The 7,144-nt window shown below is 45.9% G+C and overlaps 1 pseudogene; it reads left to right on the top strand.

Moving 5' to 3' along the window:
* Nucleotides 1-1,527: 1,527 nt before the first annotated feature.
* Nucleotides 1,528-5,254, top strand: LOC123819907 (annotated as a pseudogene).
* Nucleotides 5,255-7,144: the final 1,890 nt, after the last annotated feature.

Below are 7,144 nucleotides of genomic sequence, written 5' to 3'. Positions count from 1 at the left end.
AATTAGAGAGATGCATGGGCTGAATTGTCCTCCCCCCAAATTCACATGATGAAATCCTAACTTGAGAAGTGCTTCAGAATGTGACAGTGTTTGGAGATGGAGCTTTTAAAGAGGTGATTGAAGTTAAAGGAGGTCATCGAGCTGGGACCCTAATCCAATATAGCTGGTGTGCTTATGAGAAGAGGAAGAGCGGGAGGGGTGCCCATGCACAGAGATAAGATCTCAGGAAGCAGCAGCTAGAGGGCAGCCAACTCAAGGCAAGGAGACGCCTCAGAGGAAACCAGCCTTGCTGACACCTTGGTCTTCGATTTCCAGCCTCCAGCACCCAGTCTGTGGTTGCCCTACGGAAATGTAAGAGGAATCAGGACAAAGGCAACGCTGGTGTCAAAGAGGACGGAAGAGACTGATCTTTATAGTCAGTGATAATGAGAATTCTGGAGTAATATTGCTATGTTAGATCACAACTGGTTAGTTCATGTTTGTATAACTATAACCTTTGGAGTTACCTTCTTAGACAAGAATCATTTGCATCTTAGTTTTCTACAAGTTGACATTCTTGAGGCCTACTTAACAGCAGGTAATAAGTCAAATGTAGTCACATGGCCCTAGAACCAAGTTTCTCAACAGCAGCACTGTGGACATTGTGGACTGGACGACTCTTTGTTGCAGGGGCTGTCACATGCCTGAGATGTTCAGCAGCATCCCTGGCATCTATCCACTAGATGGCAGTAGTACCTGCTTGCCCTTCCAGTTTGGACGCTCAGAAACGTTTACAGACTTAGCCAAATGCCCCCCCTTTTGGGGGGTAGGGGGCGGGCTGAGAGGCGGTGGGGGGAGCAATTGTCCCCACTTGAAAACCACTCCTTCTATTATAACTTTGAATTACATACCCAAAGCCATATTTTTGTCTTACTCCCAAGTTTTAGGTAAATGTTAAGAGTGTTCAAATCCCTGCTCTGCCCCTCGCAGTGTACCCTTTAACCTGAGTTTCAGTTTCTTCATCTGTAAAACTGAGCAAATACACTTTTACTTCAGAGGGTTGCCTGAGGATTAAGTGAAACTATATGTGCAGAACACAGATACTAGAAAACTCAAGTCCCATACTTGGCTCTTGGTTGGCCCTGCTACCTTCTATTAAGAGGTGTGTTCATGTATCTGTGGCCTGGCCGAGTGGATAACCCCTGGGGGCCGCTCAGACAGGAGGACCATAGAACAGGAGGACCATAGACATCCGGGTCTGTGCTTCAGGGGACTACAGGCTGGTTGGGATCAATAAGAAGCCAGGTCCCTGGAGCTGATCTGGGCACCTCCCCTCACCACCTCGCGGAGCAGAAGAGTGGGTGGTCCTCACAGAAGTTAGGTGAAGCAGTGGGGTGGGGTTACCCTCCCTTTACCTTTGGCTTTCACCACGTGCCAGTGCCAGCTCTCACCCCTCGCCCTAACCCGATGCAGCTGTCAACTCCTACTGCTTTCTGCAAGGACTCAGGCCATCCACCTTGCTTTCACCCTCCCCCTCAGGCAATCACAATGCCGGGTATGGGCTGCGACTCCATCTCAAAGTGTAACTGGCATCTTTGTTGCTCTCCTTTTACTTCTCGTTTTCAGAGGTCAGCTTGTTGATCAGCTGAATTGAATTTACACTCGCGCTGTTAAAAGTATTTTGTTCTGCTGTAGGAGTTGAGGGGACCCGGGCTTCTGTGGTCTCCACCTCTTCACTGAAGGAGACGATGGGGTCCCATGCCATCTCTGCAGTCTTCTTGGCTCCCCCTTTTATTACAGCAGTGCCTGCTTGCCTGAGTGGAAGCCATGTGGACCAATATGAGAGGCTCATTATGTGAAGCTATATGAACTGTTAGGGAACTATTCTGTGTGGGTGGTGACTTGCCAGGAAGGCCAAGGGCTGCCCGGTGCAGGAGGGAGGCCCTGGAAGAGGGGGCACCCGGGAGGGCAGGGGAACTGGTCGAGACTCACCAGCACCCTTGGTTCACCCTGAGCAAGAAGACCCTTAATCTTTCTGGACTTCACTTTAAAACTGCAGTCCTGTTTTCCTCACAGATTGTGAGCATCAAGTACTAATTTTTTTTAAGTGCTGGCCAGGAGGCAATCATTTGATATTTCACACTTCTGTCTCTCTCTCTTCCCCCCTTCCTTTCTGTCTAAAAAAATCAATAAAGCATATGCTTGGGTTGAGGATTAAACAAATTAAAAAGCGTGAGTGGTACTTATGAGCTATGCTATTCTGACTGGGAACTCAAGCACATTTCTTACAGAAATGGTGCAACTGGGTGGCTCGTTCTTCACCATTTAACAAACATTGAATGAAGCCCCACTCTGTGCCAGGCACTGATCTAGGTGTCGATGATGCGACAGAGAACAGAGGAGTTAAGGGGACCCGGGCTTCTGTGGTCTCCACCTCTGTTGGAGGGGTGTTCTGTTGTGGGGAGACTGAGGAAAAACAAGTCATGTTAGCTGGTCATACATGGTACAAGAAAATAAAGCAAGGCAGAGGGAGAGAAGTGTAGTAGCCAGTCCCAAATGCCACCCCCACCCCTGTTCTCCCATCCTTGTATATTCCTCTCCCACGTTGTCCCAGGGTTGGTCTGTGTGACCAACAGAAAGCAGCAGAAGTGAGGGTATGTCACGCCTGAGATTAGGTGTTACAAGACTGGCTTCCTTCCCGGGTTCCCTCTCAGATCACGCTGCACTCTGGGGAAAGCTGATGGCCAGGGTGTGAGCACCTGGGATATCCTATGGAGAGGCCCACATGGTGAGAGGCTGAGGTATACAATCAAAAGCCAGTGAGGAAACGGGGCTTGCCAACAGTCCCCGCCCTCGTGAGAGACCCTGAGCCAGAACCTCAGAGAGCCTTTTTGTCAATGCTCTGAACCTGAGACTAGACTGAACGTGCTCTCTGCTATGACTGCCATCACTAGGCACTGTGCTAAGTGCTTCGTGTATGCTATGTCATTTAATTCTTACAGAAATACTGAAAGTTATTATTTTAAAAAAATTTACTTATTTATTATTAGAGAGAAGAGGAGGGAGGGAGAAAACAAGGGAGAGAAGCCTTAATGTGTGGTTGCCTCTCACAGGCATATGCCTTGACTAGGAATCCAACCAGTGGCCCTTCTGTTCACAGGCCAGTTCTCAATCCACTGAGCCACACCAGCCGGGGCTTTTGACACATTTTAAGTAATCATAGTACCGTAGAGTTAACTACAGGCACAATGTTGTATAGCAGATAACTAGAGCTTATTTATCTTTTGTAACTGGAACTGTATACCCGTTGAACAGCAACTCTGCATTTCTCCCTGCCCCCAGCCTGGCAGCCACCATTCTACTCTATCAGTTTACTTTAGAAACCTCACATAAGTGGAATCATGCTTATAATTGGAACACATACACAAATCATGTATTTGTCCTATGACAGATTTATTGAACTTAGCATAATGCCCTTTAGGTACAGTATGTTGTCACATATGGCAAGATTTCCTTTTAAAGCCCAAATAGTATCCCATACTGTGTATACACCACTCTTTAAATAAAGATTTATTTCTCATGGATGTTTAGGTATGTTCCCCTATCTTGGCTATTGTGAATAACACTGCAATAAACATGGAAGTGCAGATACCTTTTCAAGATCCTGATTACAGTTTTTTTGTATATGCCTGGAAGTGCATCTACTTTTTGTTTTTTGAGGAAGCTCCACATTGTTTTTCAAAGATGCTGCATCATTTTACATTCTCACCAATAGTGCACAAGGGTTTCCTTTGCTCTACATTCTCATCAAGACTTGTTATTTTTGACTTTTTGATCATGGCCACCCTAACAGATTTGAGTGATATTTCATAGTGGTTTTGATTTGCATTCCCTAGATGATTAGTGATGTTGAGCATCTTTTCACATATCTGTGGGCCATCTGTATGTCTTATTTGGAGAAATGTCTTTTCAAATCCTTTGCATATTTTTAAATTGGGTTATTATTATTATTCTTTGCTACTGAGTTGTAGAAGTTCCTTACGTATTTTGGACATTAACCCCTTAGCAGATGTACAATTTGCAAGTATTTTCTCCCATTTCATAAGCTGCCCTTTCACTTTGTTGATGGTTTCCCTTGAGGTGCAGAAGCTTTGTAGTTTGATGTACCTCCATTTGTCTATTTTTTTTCTTTTATTGCTTGTGGTTTTTAGTGTCATAATCAAGAAACCACTGCCAGGACCAATGTCATGAAGCTTTCCTCCTATGTTTTCTTCTAGTAGTTTTAGTTTCAGGTCTTATATTTAAGTCTTTAATTCATTTTGAGTGTATTGTTGTGAGGAGAGAGAGAACTTAAAAGCACGTACAAAAGCCACACAAGTGCTTCGATGGGGTAATTAGAGGGTGCCACAGGAGCACACGGGAGTAGCCCTGTCTCTAGTCGGGGGTGGTGGGGGCATGAGTCCGTGCAGCCTGAGACGGGAGGAGCTGACTGGACAAAGGAGGTCGGGGAGGCAAGAGTATAGCAGGCAGAGGGGACAGAATACACAGATACAGAGCCTAGATGAGGAGACTACCAATGCTGCGCAGTCTTACAAAGGGGGTTTCTCAAAATAGAATCAAGCTTTTCTGCATTGATCCCCAACTCCCTGGGGAGCAAGGCTGCGGTCTTTTCCTTCCTTCCTTTCTTTCTCTCTCTCCTTTTTTTCTTCCAGGTTACACATTTTTATACCTCACAGGTCAGATTGGCTCCAGCTCATTTTGTCCGTTAGAACGAATACAAAATTTTCCCTCTTTCCTTGGGGCCACAGAGCTGCGCAGAGGCGGAGACTTGGGTGCGTTCAACATTTGCTCCACCCCAAACGCTCCGCCTGGGCCACGGAAGGCATTGCTGCTGGAGGTGTAGCGAACGTAAATACTGCTATACGAGAGGTGCTCAGGACGGTTCTCATTCGTGATGGCCTAGCTCAGGCGGAATTCTCGAAGCTGCCAAAGCCTTAGACAAGGGCCAAGTTCACCTTTGTGTGCTCGCATCCAGGTGTGATAAGCCCAACTTGTGATGTATGTCAAGTTGGTGGAGACCCTTGTGCTGAACACCAAATCAACCTCATTAAGGTTGACGGCAATAAGAAACTAGGGGAATGGGCAGGCCTCTGTAAGATCTACAGAGGGGAAACTCCATAACATGGTTGGTTGTGGTTGTATGGTGGCGAAGGACGATGGCAAAGAGTCTTAGGTAAAGGATGTCATCGAGGAGTACTTCAAATGCAAGAAATGAACAAATGAATTTGACTTTTGTTTCTAAAAAAAAAAAAGAATGATTACAAGGTTTTCAACCATCCTGCATTTCCTTAATTCTGGAAAGAACTCTCTTGTGCCATTCTGTGCCCCTTTCTTGCTCACTGTTTTTATGTAGCTTTCTCTTGTATTAGAGAGCCATCTGATTATTAAGATAACTAAAGGTGGGAGCTGTCTCTTCTCAGCAGTTTTGCCCTGTAGGCTATGGGGCATTTCGGTGCTCCTGCAGGGAAGACGTGGATTTAAACCAAAGGCACACACCTGAACGCTGCAGGGGCCGGCAGCTGCTGGAAGTGAGCAGCAGGCCCTACGGAACACGAGGTCCTCTTGGGCTGCCTTCTGCTTTCCTGCATCTGCTGGAGACACAGCGATAAGCCCGAGCATTTCACTGCTCTTCACACTGATATAAGAAAACTCACAGCGAGCAGGATGATATGCAGCAACTGCCACTGGCCCTGTGCTGTGGTGATAGTGGGAAGGGCAGGAGGGACAGTGGAGGGCAGAGGAAATGCTGGTATCAGGTGTGACTGCAACTCTGCACAGTTGAATAGTGAGAATGCAGGCATACTGTTTGCAGGTCTTCCAACAGAAGCCTGAACTCTGGAGGGTTTGGGGTACATGAAATTGACTAATTTTAACTATTAGAAAATAATTTCAAATTTTAAATATACTGTATAGGTTCCTGTAATGCACGTCACACAAAATTATTGATGTGCTCATTCAGAACTTCTAAATCTTGGTTGGAGAGTAAGATCACCTGGGGAGCTTTCAAAAGTCCAAGTCACACCCCTGCCAACTAAATCAGAATCTCGGGAAGCAGGACGAGTCATCAGTAGTTTTTTTAATGTCCCAGGTGATTCCAGTGTGCAGTTAAGATTGCCCACGAGTGGACTTGGGGAACATCAGCATGACCTCTGATTTAATGCAGCATATTTTGGCGGAGTGCTCTGCTCCTCCCAAGGCCTGGTCTAGTGTTAATTGGCAAGTGTGCTGTATCACCAGATGTCAAGCATCTTGGTTGGGACCTCCAAAGGAAAACATCAAGTTCTCTCCTGTTTCTCCTGAGGGCCCACATTCTTTGTCATGGAATGTAGGTTGTTATGGTGATGGCAGAAGAAACTCATACACAATTTTATCTTAAATGGTTGCAAAAGCTCCTCACATAGTCCACACTACCTGGATATAACATCTTATCCTGTGTATGATTTCTTATTCGGTCATCTGGCTTCACTGACTATATGGTATATGATAATGATGAGGCATGACACGTGTGCAGTCACGCTGCAACCACACGACACGGCCAAGTTGGTGGGTGCGCACAGGAAACCATCTTCGAGGTCTCAGAAGGACTGAGTTTGGCAGACCTACCAGTTCTCACTGCGGTGAGCAAAGGAATGAGTGTTTGACATTCCTTCTCCCACCCTCAAATGGTGTTTCCCACACTTCCGTCCTTGACTCTGTTGTTTCTCTTGGATCACGTATTTTGGCTGGAATCCTATCATACCTCTTCAATCTGTGCCACCAATCCTTACTCTCTACCCAGTTCCAGACCCACATTTCCAATAGTCTACTAGACACTTCCACCTGAGTACCTTAAGGAAACCCAGACTCAATGTGATCATTCCTCAGTTTGCTATTGTTTTCAATAAATTTGTTTCTCTCTCTTTCTCCATTTGCTTTGTTTTAAAATGGAATTTACTGGAAGGATACATAAAGGAGGAATGGTGACAGCAGGGCTCAGAAGGATAGGAGCCCAAGGAACTTGTTGGTTAAGCGTCAGAAACACATGCCTTTTAGAATGCAGCCTTTGGACGACTCATTGACAAATTCCCCCAGCCCTCATGTGTTTCTGCTCATGATTCCAGTTCCT

This window comes from Phyllostomus hastatus, unplaced genomic scaffold, assembly GCF_019186645.2.
Source record: "Phyllostomus hastatus isolate PE091 unplaced genomic scaffold, TTU_PhHast_1.1 phas_contig_34, whole genome shotgun sequence".
In the NCBI taxonomy this organism is placed as follows: Eukaryota; Metazoa; Chordata; class Mammalia; order Chiroptera; family Phyllostomidae; genus Phyllostomus; species Phyllostomus hastatus.
This window is presented reverse-complemented; position numbering and strand designations above follow the sequence as displayed.